Source organism: Hemiscyllium ocellatum, chromosome 20, assembly GCF_020745735.1.
Source record: "Hemiscyllium ocellatum isolate sHemOce1 chromosome 20, sHemOce1.pat.X.cur, whole genome shotgun sequence".
Taxonomy (NCBI): domain Eukaryota; kingdom Metazoa; phylum Chordata; class Chondrichthyes; order Orectolobiformes; family Hemiscylliidae; genus Hemiscyllium; species Hemiscyllium ocellatum.
Genome location: NC_083420.1, coordinates 59,601,680 through 59,616,016, shown reverse-complemented (window position 1 = coordinate 59,616,016; position 14,337 = coordinate 59,601,680). Strand labels below are relative to the sequence as shown.

Genomic DNA, 14,337 nt, shown 5'->3' with positions numbered 1-14,337 from the left:
AAGACCTCATAATAACACCATGGGTATTTTATGTCAACCCAAGAGTGCAAATGGAAGTGGAGACTCAGGAGACTTGCACTTCATTCAGATAAGTCTACTGCATTCCAGTCTCTCACTATGGTTCTGAGGAAGGGTCATTGGACCCAAAATGTCAAATCTGATTTCTCTTCACAGATGCTGCCAGCCCTCTTGAGTTTTTCTAGCAATTTCTGTTTTTGTTCCCAATATAGTCTCCTTCACTGGTGAGACCAAATGCAGACTGGGGGAACTCCTTTGCAGGAGACCTCTGCTTGGTTCGTAGTAATGTCCCCATCACCCCAGTTACTTGCCATTTTAATAATCCACCATGCTGTCTTGTAAACATTCCCCTCCTGGGCCTGGTACAACCTTCCAACGAAGCATAAATTTAAGCTGGAGGAGTAACACCTCATTTTCGGCTTTGGCACTTTTTAGTCTTTCAGACTCAATATTAGAGTCATAGAACTTTTGCAGCGTAAAGATGACCTTTGGCCATGTTCACACTGGTAATCAAACATCAACCTAATCTAATCTAATTTCCCAGCACTTGGCCCATAGCCTTGTGTGCTATGGCATTTCAAGTGGTCATCTGAATAATTCCTAAATGCCTTGATGGTTCATGCATCTACTACCCTTTCACTCAGCAAGTTCCAGATACCAAGGACTGTTTGGGTGAAAACCTATCTTCAAATCTCCATTAAATCCTGCTCTTACCTTAAAACTGTACCTCTGGTTATTGACACATTTACTGAAGGAAAAAAGTTTCTCCCTACTTATACCTCTTAGAACTCCTGATTTGGAGATGCCAGTGTTGGACTGGGGTGTAGAAAGTTAAAAATCACACAACACCAGGTTATAGTCCAACAGGTTTAATTGGAAGCACACTAGCTTTTGGAAGCTCCGAAAGCTAGTATGCTTCCAATTAAACCTGTTGGACTATAACCTGGTGGTGTGTGATTTTTATCTTAGAACTCTGTTCACTTTAATTAGACTACTACCTGAGCTTTCTTTGCTTTAAAGAAAGCTATTTAGTCTCTCTCCAGAGCTGAATCAATCTAGTCCAAGCAATATTCTAGTGAATCTTCTCTGCATCCTCTCTACAGCAATCACATGGTGTGGTGACTAGAACGACACAAAGTACTCCAGCTGTGGCTGAGCGAATGTCATATATAGCTCCATCGTAACTTCAAGCTAAAAAAAGGCTGGAATAACACAAGTGTATTGGATACAAAACATGAAATGTTTCTCTTCATGGACGTTGCCAGACCTGCTGAGTTTCTCATAGAATCATACAGTGCAGAAGAGGCCCTTCGTCCCATCGAGTCTGCACTGATACATAGAACATAGAACAATTCAGCATAGAACAAGCCCTTCAACCCACGATGTTATGCCGACATTGATCCTCATGTGAGGTAAACCTAATGTACCCACCGCCCCCACCCCACTCCGGCCGATCACCCTCACCTTGACCTCCTTCCACCTATCAAATCTCCATCGCCCCTCCCCCAAGTCCCTCCTCCCTACCTTTTATCTTAGCCTGCCTGGCACACTCTCCTCATTCCTGGTGAAGGGCTTATGCCCGAAACGTCGAATTTCCTGTTCCTTGGATGCTGCCTAACCTGCTGTGCTTTAACCAGCAACACATTTTCAGCTAATGTACGAACCCTCAAATTTCTGTGACCATGTGCATGTCTAGGAGTCTCTTAAATATCCCCAATGACCTCGCTTCCACAACTGCTGCTGGCAACGCATTCCATGCTCTCACAACTCTCTGCGTAAAGAACCCGCCCCTGACATCTCCTCTATACTTTCCGCCAAACAGCTTAAAACTATGATCCCTCGTGTTAACAATTTCTGCCCTGGGAAAATGTTTCTGGCTATCAACTCTATCTAAGCCTCTCATTATCTTGTATACCTCAATTAGATCCCCTCTCTTCCTTTTTTCCAATGATAAAAGTCCGAGCTCAGTCAACCTCTCTTCGTAAGATAAGCCCTCCATTCCAGGAGCATCCTGGTGAACCTCCTCGGTACCCTCTCCAAAGCATCCACATCTTTCCTATAATAGGGTGACCAGAACTGGACACAGTATTCCAAGTGTGGTCTAACCAAAGTTTTATAGAGCTGCAACAAGATCTCACGGCTCTTAAACTCAATCCCCCTGTTGCCACCCAGGTGGACAGGGTTGTTAAGAAAACATATGGTGTTTTGGCTTTCATTAAGGGATCTATATACCTGCACACCAAGATCCCGCTGTTCCTCCACACTGCCAAGAATCCTGTCTTTAATCCTGTAGTGGGCGGCACGGTGGCACAGTGGTTAGCACTGCTGCCTCACAGTGCCTGAGACCCGGGTTCAATTCCCGACTCAGGCGACTGACTGTGTGGAGTTTGCACGTTCTCCCCTTGTCTGTGTGGGTTTCCTCCGGGTGCTCCGGTTTCCTCCCACAGTCCAAAGATGTGCGGGTCAGGTGAATTGGCTATGCTAAATTGCCCGTAGTGTTAGGTAAGGGGTAAATGTAGGGGTATGGATGGGTTGCGCTTCGGCGGGTCGGTATGGACTTGTTGGGCCAAAGGGCCTGTTTCCACATTGTAAGTAATCTAATCTAATCTAATCTAATCAAATTTCAAGTTCGACTTTCCAAAATGCATCACTTCACATTTATCCAGATTGAACTCCACCTGGGAGGAGAAAGTGAGGTCTGCAGATGCTGGAGATCAGAGCTGAAAATGTGTTGCTGAAAAAGTGCAGCAGGTCAGGCAGCATCCAAGGAACAGGAAATTCGACGTTTTGGGCTGATGAAGGGCTTATGCCTGAAACGTCGAATTTCCTGTTCTTTGGATGCTGCCTGACCTGCAGCGCTTTTCCAGCAACACATTTTCACCTCTGAACTCCATCTGCCACCTCTCGGCCCATCTCTGCATCTTGTCAATGTCACGCTGCAGCCTACAACAGTCCTCTATACTGTCAACGACACCTCCAACCTTTGCGTTGTCTGAAAACTTGCTAACCCATCCTTCAATCTCCTCATCCAAGTCATTAATAAAAATTACAAAGAGTAGAGGCCCAAGAACAGAGCTCTATGGAACACCACTCACCACTGACTTCCAGGCAGAATATTTTCCTTCCACTACCACTCGCTGTCTTCTGTCGACCAGCCAATTCTGTATCCAGACAGCTAAGTTCCCCTGTATCCCATTCCTCCTGACCTTCTGAACGAGCCTACCATGGGAACCTCATCAAATGCCTTACTCCATATACACCATATCCACCGCTCGACCCTCATCAACTTGTCTAGTAACATCCTCAAAGAACTCAATAAGATTTGTGAGGCATGACCTGTCCTTCACAAAGCCATGCTGACTGCCTTTAATCAAGCCATGCTCTTCCAGATGGTCATAAATCCTATCCCTCAGTATCCTTTCTAACACCTTGCAGACAACAGACGTGGGACTGTAATTGCCGGGAATTTCCCTATTTCCTTTCTTGAAGAGAGGAATTACATTTGCCTCCCTCCAGTCCTCAGGTATAACTCCAGTGGAGAGCAAGGATGCAAAGTTCTTCGCAAGCGGCGAAGCAATCACATTTCTCGCTTCCCAAAGCAGCCGAGGACAAATCTGGTCTGGCCCTGGCGACTTGTCAATCTTAATGTTTGTCAAAGTTTTCAACACATCAGCTTTCTCAATCTCTATCTGTTCCAGCATGCTTACCTGCTCCTCAATGGTTTCATTCATTACAAGGTCCTTTTCTTTAGTAAAGACAGAAGCAAAAAATTTATTTCGGGCTTCCCCTACCTCCTCAGACTCTATACACAAGTTCCCTATGCTATCCCTGATCGACCCTACTCTTTCTTTGATCATTCTCTTATTCCTCACATACGTGTAAAATGCTTTTGTGTTCTCCCTAATCCATTCTGCCAAGGCTTTTTCGTGCCCCCTCCTGGCTCTCCTCAGACCATTTTTGAGATCCTTCCTCATCTGCCTGTAATCCTCTAGAGCTGAGCAAGACTCTTGCTTCCTCCACCTTATGTAAGCTGCCTTCTTTCTTTTGATGAGAAGCTCCTCCGCTCTCGTCATCCAAGGTTCCTTTATCTCACCCCTTCTTGCCTGTCTCAGAAGAACACACTTGTGCATCACACTCGCAACAACTGTTCCTTAAACAGTCTCCACATGTCAATAGTGCCCTCTCCATGGAACAATTGCTCCCAGTCAATGCTTCCCAACTCACGTCTGATAGTTTCATAATTTCCTTTTCCCCAATTAAATATCCTCCAATTGTGCCTGCTTCTCTCCTTCTCCATAGCTATGTAGAATGTGAGGCAGTGTGGTCACTATCACCAAACTGCTCTCCAACCGCAAGATCTGACATCTGCTCCAGCTCATTGCCAGTTCCAGTTACTCCTCCTCCCGCTTTAAGAACACCATTTACCAGCTCCTTTCAGTTCTGAAGAGCAGTTATATCAGATTTGAAACGTTAACTTTCTTTACTGATGCTGTCAGCCCAGCTGAGTTGCTCCAGCACATTCTGATTTCATTTCAGGTTTTCAGCATCTACAGTATTTTGTTTTTAATAGAATGTAAAGTTGTTTGCTTTAAAGGCTGCAAGCAGCATCAGACACACTTGCTTTGCTTGAGGGTTATATTATCAGAGCAACCTGATTAACTTACCTCCTAAAATATCAACTATTTCCAATCATTTACTTGTGTATTCTACAACGTGAAAATATCTCATATTCTATCAAACTGTTCAGTTTCCAAGGTGACAGTAATTGCTGCAGACTCCCACATACTGGGCTATTCGATTATTGAAAAGATTAATGTAATGTTTTAAATTAAAAAACAACATATCAAGGTGACATTTTTGAAATGCTTTAACTAGGTTACAAAATCATTACCAGTATGGGGTGGGCCAGAGAGGAGTAGAGTGAAACAGCTTATAAAGTAAACAAAAAATGCGGGAAATACTCTGCAAATCTGGGAGAAACCAGTTTTTGTAATATTTTTCCTTTTGGATATTTGAAAATATGTTTACACTGAACAAGAGGAATAGCAGAGAAAAGCCAGTTGTTGAGCAACTTTTCAAGCAGGATCTTGCTGCTACACTTGGATTACTTGTTTCATCAGAATTATCTTTAAATATTCTCACAAGTTAACTTCATAGTACAGCTGCAGGATAAACCCAGTGCTTAGGCTTTCTGTTAGATCACTGGGGATCTGTACCTTAACTCCATTTATCAACTTTGCTCCACAATTTTGGTAACTTTTACCTGACAAAAATATTTAGATTGTCCCAATATCCTCAAGACTTCTGGAATAAATAGCTTGTGATATTTATTAACTTTGTATGAAAACACTTCCTGATCTTGCATCCACGTGGGCTGGCTTTACTTTGATTTTGTTTTCGATTCTGTTCCCAGGGGATTTAGTTTAGTGTAATAGACACCTACAGAAAAAGGCACTTTGACTGATTTGTCTGTATCAGTCAAAAACAATCACCTAACTATTCTAATTCCACTTCCCAGCACTTTGCCCAAAACCTTGTATGCCTTGCAAGTGCACATCAAAATATTTCTTAAACGCTATGAGTGCTCCTGCCGCTACCACCCTTGCAGGCAGTGAGTTTCACCATCTTCTGGATGAAAACATTTTTCCTCACATCTTCTCTAAACCTGGATGCACTATACATTAGATATATGCCCCCTAGTCTCTGATCCCTCCATCATGAGGAAATGTTTCTTCCTGTCTGCCTTATGTAAGCTGCTCATAAATTTATAAATCTCGATCATGTCCCCTCTCAATCTCCTCTACACTAAGGAAAACAACCTCAGTCTGTCCAATCTCTCATCATAAGTGAATCTCTCCAACCCAGACAATATCCTGGAAAATCTCCTCTGCACCCTGTTCAGTGCTATCATATCACTCTTATGATGCACATTTCAACATTGCACACAATACTTTATGCCTTGACTAACAAAGGCAAGTATACCTTATGCCTTCTTAACTACTTTATCAACCTGTCCTGCTATTGATAGGGACTGGTGTACTTGCACACCATGGTCCCTCTGATTCTCAGGGTCCTACCTTCCATCATCTATTTCCTTGTCTTGCCCAGGTGTGTTACCTCACAGTTATCTAGAATAAATTCCATTTGCCACTGACTAACCCTTCTATGTCCTCTTCTAGTCTAACGTTATCCTCTTCATCATCTGCGAACTAACTGATCAACCCTCCCCATTCAAGTCTAAATAGTTTGTATACACCACAAAGAGCAAGGACCCCAACAGTGACCCCTGTGTGATCTTAATGGATGCAGGCTTCCAGTCAGATAAACATTCCTCAACCATCACCCTCTGCTTCTTGCCACTCAGCTAACTGCGGATCCAATTTATCAAATTTTCTTTGATATCATGGGCTCTTACTTTTGTTATCAGTCTCCCATGTGGGACATTACCAAAGTCTTTTTTAGACTTAGATTAGATTAGACTTACAGTGTGGAAACAGGCCCTTCGGCCCAACAAGTCCACACCGACCCGCCGAAGCGAAACCCACCCATACCCCTACATTTACCCCTTACCTAACACTACTGGCAATTTAGCATGGCCAATTCACCTGACCCGCACATCTTTGGACTGTGGGAGGAAACCGGAGCACCCGGAGGAAACCCACGCAGACCGGGGAGAATGTGCAAACTCCACACAGTCAGTCGCCTGAGTCGGGAATTGAACCCGGGTCTCTGGAGCTGTGAGGCAGCAGTGCTAACCACTGTGCCACCGTGCCACCCTGTGGCCAAAGAGGAATCTAAAATTTTTGCAAGTGTCCCTATTTTCTCTTATGTCTCACTCAACAATCTGGGATACATTTCATCTCCCCCTGGAGATTTATCTACTTTTAAGCCTTCCAGACGACTCATAATATCCTCTCTGTTTATGTTAATTTTAAATGTATCATAAACCTTCTCTGATTCCGATACCCATATTGCTCCTCGCATTAGTAACACCAACCCAAAGTATTCATTGAAAACCCTACATACACCCTCTGGTTCTGCACACAAGATACCACTACGGTCTTTAATGGGCTGTGCTCTTTCCCTCATCCTTTTACTCTTAATGAATCTGTAAAACTTAGAACTTTTGTTTATTTTACCTGACAGTAGCTTTTCATACCCCCCTTTAATTCCTTTTAAGTTCTCTCTTGCACATTCTAACCTACTCTGCAGCATCTGCTATTTTGTGACCTTGGTATCAGGCATGACCCTCGCTTTTTGGCATCCTATTGAATCCTCTGTAAAATTTTAATTACATCAATCACATCACTCCCATCTTTGAGACACAACGCTATGAAACCTGTTCGCCTAATTTTCTGACTTTAGTGCACCAGGGAAATAAACGTTAGGGGGACGTACATATTGTCTTCTGAACTTAAGTTTTGAAAAGGTTGAATTAATATGAAGCTAGAGTTCTGAATGTAAATATAGGGAACTACAAGTTTATGAGGGCAAGTTGGCAATGATGGATGAGGAACCTTAAAAAAGATTTGCTTTGGCAATGGTTAATATTTAGGGAACAACAATTATTCATGCCTATCTGGTGCAAAAGTGAAATAGGTAAGATTGTTAAGCATGGTTTCCAAAAGAAACATGGATCAAAATAAATCGTTGCAGAATTGAACACATATTTGAGTTCTGTCTTCATAAAACAGGACAAAAATAATTTCCCAGAAGTGTTAGGGAAACATGGATCTAATGAGAGGGAGGAATTAAAGAAAATTAGTATTAGCAAATAAAATTGGCGCTGAGGGACATAATGGGGGTAAAAGCTGACAAATTCACATGGCCTGACAATCTAAATCTCTGAGGCCCAGGAAATACTGGATGTATTGGTGGCTGCTTTCCAAAAGTCTATAGACTGGAGTGGTTCGTACAGATTCAAAGATGGCAAGTATAACTCTCTTGTTGTAAAAAGTGGGATAAAGAAACAGAACATCAATAATGGGGTAAAGGCTACATTGATTATAAGAGATGCGATAACTGAACCCTTGGAAAAAAATACACAAGGTTAGCATGGATTTATAGAAGAGAAATCGTGTTTAACACATTCACTGGAAAATGTTTGAGGATATAACTCATTGAATAGACAAGAGAAAACCAGTTGATTTGGATTTTAAAAGGTTTTTGATTTGGTTCTACATGTGAGGTGAATGGACGAAATTAAAGCACAGAGTATTTGGGGTAATATATTGACATGGATTGAGAATTGATTGACAGACCAGAAACAGCGGGAATATATGGATTTTTTTTCTGGGTGGTTTGTGGTGTACTGCAGGGATCAGCTCTTGGGCTCTAGATATTCACATCATATGTTAATGACCTGGATGAGGAAACCAAACATAACTTCCCAACTTTGCTGATGATACAAAATGGTGAGTTTGTGAGTTGTGATGAGGATGCAAGGAGGCTTCATGGTGCTGCAAACAAGTTGATTGTGGGGGCAAATACATATCAAATATATGCAAAATAGCTATTTTTCAAGTTATACACTTTCAACTGAGAAACAGAAAACCTAAGTATCATTTAAATGGTGATTATCCTGGAAAATGTGGCTATACAAAAGGATCTAGGTATCCTTGTACACTAGGCAATGAAAGTAAGCTGAGGGCTGCAGCAAGTAAAGGTATGTTGGTCTTTATAGCAAGAGGATTTGAGTTCAGAAGTAGGAATACCCTACTCAGTTATACAGGGCCTTGGCAAGACCACACTTGCACTACTATGTGCAGTTTTGGTCTCCCCAACTAAGGGAGGACATAAAAGGTTTTTGATAAGGTTCTTCATATGAGGTGAATGGACGAAATTAAAGCATAGAGGATTTGGGGTAATATATTGACATGGATTGAGAATTGGTTAGCAGACCAGGAACAGACAGTGGGAATATATGGATTTTTTTTCTGGGTGGCTTGTGGTGACCAGTGGTGTACTTGGCTGCTACCAGAGACGGCAAGACTGCAGTATGACAGGAAATTAATTTGACTAGGAAGAATGAGAGTAGAAATGATTAAAACATATAATATTCAAAGCAATGAACAGACTACTTACAGGGAGAATGCTTCCCTGGTTGGGAGTCTAGAACTAGGGTCCAGGATATACAATACATCATTTAGGACTGAGATGAAAAGAAATATTTTGACTCAGAGGGGGTCAACCTGTGGAATTCACTACCACAGAAGGCTGTGGAAGTCAAGTCACTTAGTACATTCAAGATAGATTTGGAATCATACAGTGCAGAAGATGCCCTGTACAGCAGGGGGGGGAAACAGAGAGTGGTGTTGCAGATGGCCTGGAGTTACACTATGTAGTTAATAGTTTAATAGATGTTATGGTCTAACTTTTCCTGGAACTTTTACTTTATTTCATTAAAACACTCTGAAGTCAGATTTAAACAGAGCCTTTCAGAGGGTTTCATGCATACAAGAATTACACAGTGGAAAACTGAATTCCCTGATAATTCCTTCAGAGAATGCTTCGGTAGAGATTCCACAGGGTCTCTATATGCAGCACCCATGTGAAAGAATGACCGTCTGGCCACTGGAAAATCCAGGCCAAAATGATCAAGAATTGGTAACTGCAGGAAAGCCTTCACCAAATGGAAAAGGTTTACTTTTATTGAACAGCAGCAAAAGTGAAGAAACAAACAAAAGCCACATTTGCCTCTGGTGAACAAACAGGGTTCACTTGTCTTTCGTGTCAGAAGAAATTCATAATTAATGTATAATCATTGCAACCGTTCACATCTATTGGAACCAGTACTGGTATCAGTTAAATGCGGTGACCTGTTGCGCCCAGCACTGCATTGCTCTATCATGCCAAAAGTAATCTCCAGCATCTGCAGTCCTCAGTTTTGTCTCGCATCTGTCATCACTCAGACAAATGTCAGAAGTTGTGGAGGGCAGCTCTAGTCCAGCAGTGTTGTCTGGGTGTACAATGGGCTTTTTAAATATGGCACAGACTCGAGGGCTACTGGTAAATTCTGGGATATCTACGGAGTGACGAGTTGTTCTCGGAATGATGTGCTCAGCGGCGAGGAAATTAGGTACGAGAGAATCCACAGCCGGGGCAGCGGGTAATCAATGAGATAAGTTTGGCAAGATAAGGCGAGAAATCCTGCAATGCCTCATGGCGAGAATAAGTCCAAAAAATTCAAAGCAACTTGGACTCAGCCAGAAAAGTAGCAAGATTTAGTTCATTGGCATCATGGCAGTTTCAATGGTACCTAGTGAAGACTTCTAAGCTGTGGCACCAATTATCAAAAATGACCTGTAGATTGATGGAATGGAACACTTTCCCATTGAAGAAGTCAGTTTCATTATGATATGGTATTCTAAATGGGACATGTGTATAAACTATGGTGCCCTGGCAAAGCCTATTTCTCAGGCAGTAGCACTACCCGTATCAGGGGGAAATGAAATGCTGCAGTGTGTTCTGATACAGATTGGATCAAGTCCTGGGCTTGCAGGCATCCATTCCTGTATTTCTCTGTGCTTTTGTGGCACCCTGATCACAGTAACAATGACCATTGGTGAATGTCAGAAGCAGAACAGGCCCTTAGTGATATAAGCAGTCAGCATTCACATCACTTACAAATGATGGTGTAGCCTCCTCCTTCATACAGGGGAACATGATAGCACCACGGAATATGTCTATACAGGCTTCTGACATAAAGGACCTTATTCCAATGAGCACAGCACAAGTCATGCCATGCAAATGCTGTATGAGATAAAATGTGGCATTATTAGTGATACCTTGTCCTCCCAGCAGCATGTTGGCGAATGCTTATATTTTAAAGGTAGAGGAAATCAGCCCCATGTCCCATTGATCTTGAACTGTCTTTGCGTACTGTGCCCCACCGTTGCCACTTTTTAGATCACCCGCAAATACTTCCAGGTTATTACAGAAGGTGGGGATATTGAAAGGCAAAGATTTCTGATTTAGCCTCTCAGAACATGTACAGAGTTAACAACTGTCAGTGCAATTACTAAACATAGCAGAGCCAAGGCAGCAGACCATAAAAGCACCCAACCCCAAGCTCCATTTTGACTGTATCCATAAGTAATAGCAACAATAGTAGGCTGTTCGGCCCTTCAAGCCTGCTCTGTCATTCAATAACAATGGCTGATCTGATGTTTCTCACATCCACTTTCTTGTGTTTTTCCCATAACCTTTGATTCCCTGATTGACCAAGGAGCCACCTCAGCCTTTAAATGTACACAATGACTCTGTCCCCACAGCTCTCTATCACAAGGAGTTTCAAAGATCCTCAACCCTCAGTGAAGAAATTCCTCATCTCAATCTTAACTAGCACCCCTTTATTCTGAGACTATGCCCCCTGACCTCGACTCTTTCATGAGGGGAAACATTCTCTCAATATTTACCCTGTCAAGCCCCTTAAAAACCATACACGTTTTAATGAGATTACCTCTCATTTTTCTAAACTTCAGTGAGTAGAACCCCAACCTGTTTAGCCTTCGTTCATATTAGGCATCAGTGTAGTGAACATGCTCTGAGCTGCCTCCAATGAAATGATAATGTTTCTTTAAATAAGGGGCCATAACTAGTCACAATACTCTGAAGGTGGTTTCACCAGTACCTTGTACAGTTGCAGTAACACTTCCCCTACTCTTATACTCCAATCCCCTTTAAATAAGGGCCAACATTTCACTAGCCTTCCTGATTACCTGCTGCAGTGTGCGAGCTTTTTGTCTTTCATGCACAAGTAACTCTAAGTCTCTTTATGTTGCAGCTGTATGCAGTTTTTCTCTATTTAAATAATATTCTGTACTATTGTTCTTCTTTCCAAAATGAAGAATTTAACATTTTTACACATTTTAATGCATTTGCCAACATTTTGCGTGCTTACTTAACCTATGAATATCTCTCTGTAAACTGTTTCTATCCCTCTCACCACCTACTTTTCACCTACTTTTGTGTTGTCTACAGATTGGGCTAAAGTACATTTACTTTCTTTCTCCACGTCATTCATATATAGTGTAAACAGTTGCGGTCCTAGTACTGATCCTCTGGAACCTCACTGATCACAGGTTGCCAACCAGAAAAAGAAACCTTTATCTTAACTCACTGTTTCCTACCTTTTAGCCAACTCCTGGACCTAATTCTTGAACAAAGCCCCGTTCTCTGCAAATGGATCCTCAGTATCCTGACCTACAGGCCACATTCAGTGAAGAATGGGGACAATACTTCATCCACACTAACACTCAACACTAGAGCCCCCCCAGAGGTACATACTCAGCCCCTACTGTACTCACTGTATACCCATTATTGCATCGCTTAATGCCATTTACAGGTTCGCTGATGACACCACTACAGCAGTCGAATCTCAAATGACGATGAAACAGACTACAGACGGGAGGTGGAAGACCTGGAAAAATGGTGCACTGAGAACATCCTAGCTCTCAATGCCAGCAAAACCAAGGAACTCATTATTGACTTTTGGCAGGTGGTTACTCATGTCCTCCTACACATTAAGAACACAGGAGTGTCAACTGGAGAGTGTCAAGCTCCTGGGAGTGGTCATCCACAACAAGCTTTCTTGGACTCTTCATGTGGACACATTGGTTACAAAGGCCCAACAACATCTCTTCTTCCTCAGGCAGCTGAGGAAATTTGGCATGAGGGTAGTACCCTTGCTAACTTTTATAGATGTGCCATTGAGAGTATTCTGTCTGGGTGTATCACTAACTGGTATGGCAACTGTATTATTCAAGATCAGAGACGGTTACAGAGAGTGGTGAATACGGCCTGGACAATCACAAAGGCCAACCTCCCATCTATAGAATCCATCTACCAGGCCCGCTGTCAAAGAAAGGCCACCAGCATTCTCAAAGATCCATCCCACCCTGTACGTGTGTTTTTGTTTTTGCTGCTGTTTACCTATTACTTACTACCTATGCTTCATAACTATGTGGTCTGCCTGTATCGCTCGCGAGACAAAGCTTTTCACTGTGCCTCGGTACACATGACAATAAATTCACTTCAATTCAATTCTCTAGTCATACCAATATATCACCTCCAAAACCATGGATTATTATCTTTTGACTTAATCTTTCATAAGGTATCTTGTTAAGCACTTCTTGGAAGTCCAAATTCAACACATCTAATGGAGTCCCTCTATTTATTCTGGTTGAGACTTCCTTGAAAAACTGTAATAAATTAGTCAGACATAATTTCCTTTTCATGAAGTGATGCCGACTCTGCTTGGTTGTGGAGCCCAGAGACCAAACTCAGAATTTGAGCTTCTGTGCACCTTCACTCTGAGTCTCAGTAACGTCATGCGTCTATTTTCTTTCACACAATGCCACATAAGTAAATGCTCAATGATGTACTTAATACTTATTCCTGATGAAGGGCTTATGCTCGAAACGTCGAATTCTCTATTCCTGAGATGCTGCCTGGCCTGCTGTGCTTTGACCAGCAACACATTTGCAGCTGTACTTAATGCATGACCTACAATATTAATATTTCAAATTTCACACAAGCGCAATATTTTAAAAGCATATTATAGATTCATACAGCACTGAAGGAGACTATATGGCCATCATGCTCCTTTGCCAGGTCTCTGAAGGAGTTGCTAAATAGTTTTACTTCCTCACTCTTTCCCCAAAGCCAAGCAATTGCTTCCCTTTTAAATATTTATTCAATTTCATTGGGAACATTATTTTTGGATCTCCTGCTTCTACCTTTTTAGGCAGTGAATTCCAGATCATAACAATTTGCTGAGTCTTAATCCTTGCATTTTGCTAACAATCTTAAAACTGTTACTGACCCCTCTGCTGTTTCCCTTTATTTATTCCTATCAAAATTGTTCATAATTTTGAACAGATCTACTAAATGTCACTTAACTACTTCTGCTGAAAGGAAACCAGTTTTAATTCTTCTACTTTCTCCATGTAACTGAAGGCTCTTATCTCTACACAAGTCCCCTCCTTATCTTCATCATGACTGTAACATTTCTGTCCAATGTATAGCTCTCATGTTTGCTCAGCAAAACGTGCCCGTAAGAGTAAGTAAACACAACATTTTTCAAACTTTAAACTTAGTTAATTTTGAGCAAATAAGTTCAACGCTGAATATCTTAAACAGTTGCTGCACAATTTTTACAATGTTCACAAGATTTACAACTCTCAGCAGATTAATTTATGACTTAAAGAACAGCAATAAACGTTATTATCTGCATGAATCTGAATTTTTAAACTACGATTTTTTTTCATTTTATGATAAGCATTTTTCCCAAAGTGTAAACGTTTTATTTACTGTAAT

The 14,337-nt window shown here is 41.8% G+C and overlaps 1 protein-coding gene across 1 annotated transcript in view; it reads right to left on the bottom strand.

Annotated features, from left to right (window-relative positions):
* pemt (phosphatidylethanolamine N-methyltransferase) overlaps positions 1-14,337 on the bottom strand; it is a 173,418-nt gene that overhangs the window by 94,368 nt on the left and 64,713 nt on the right. The window lies entirely within an intron of this gene.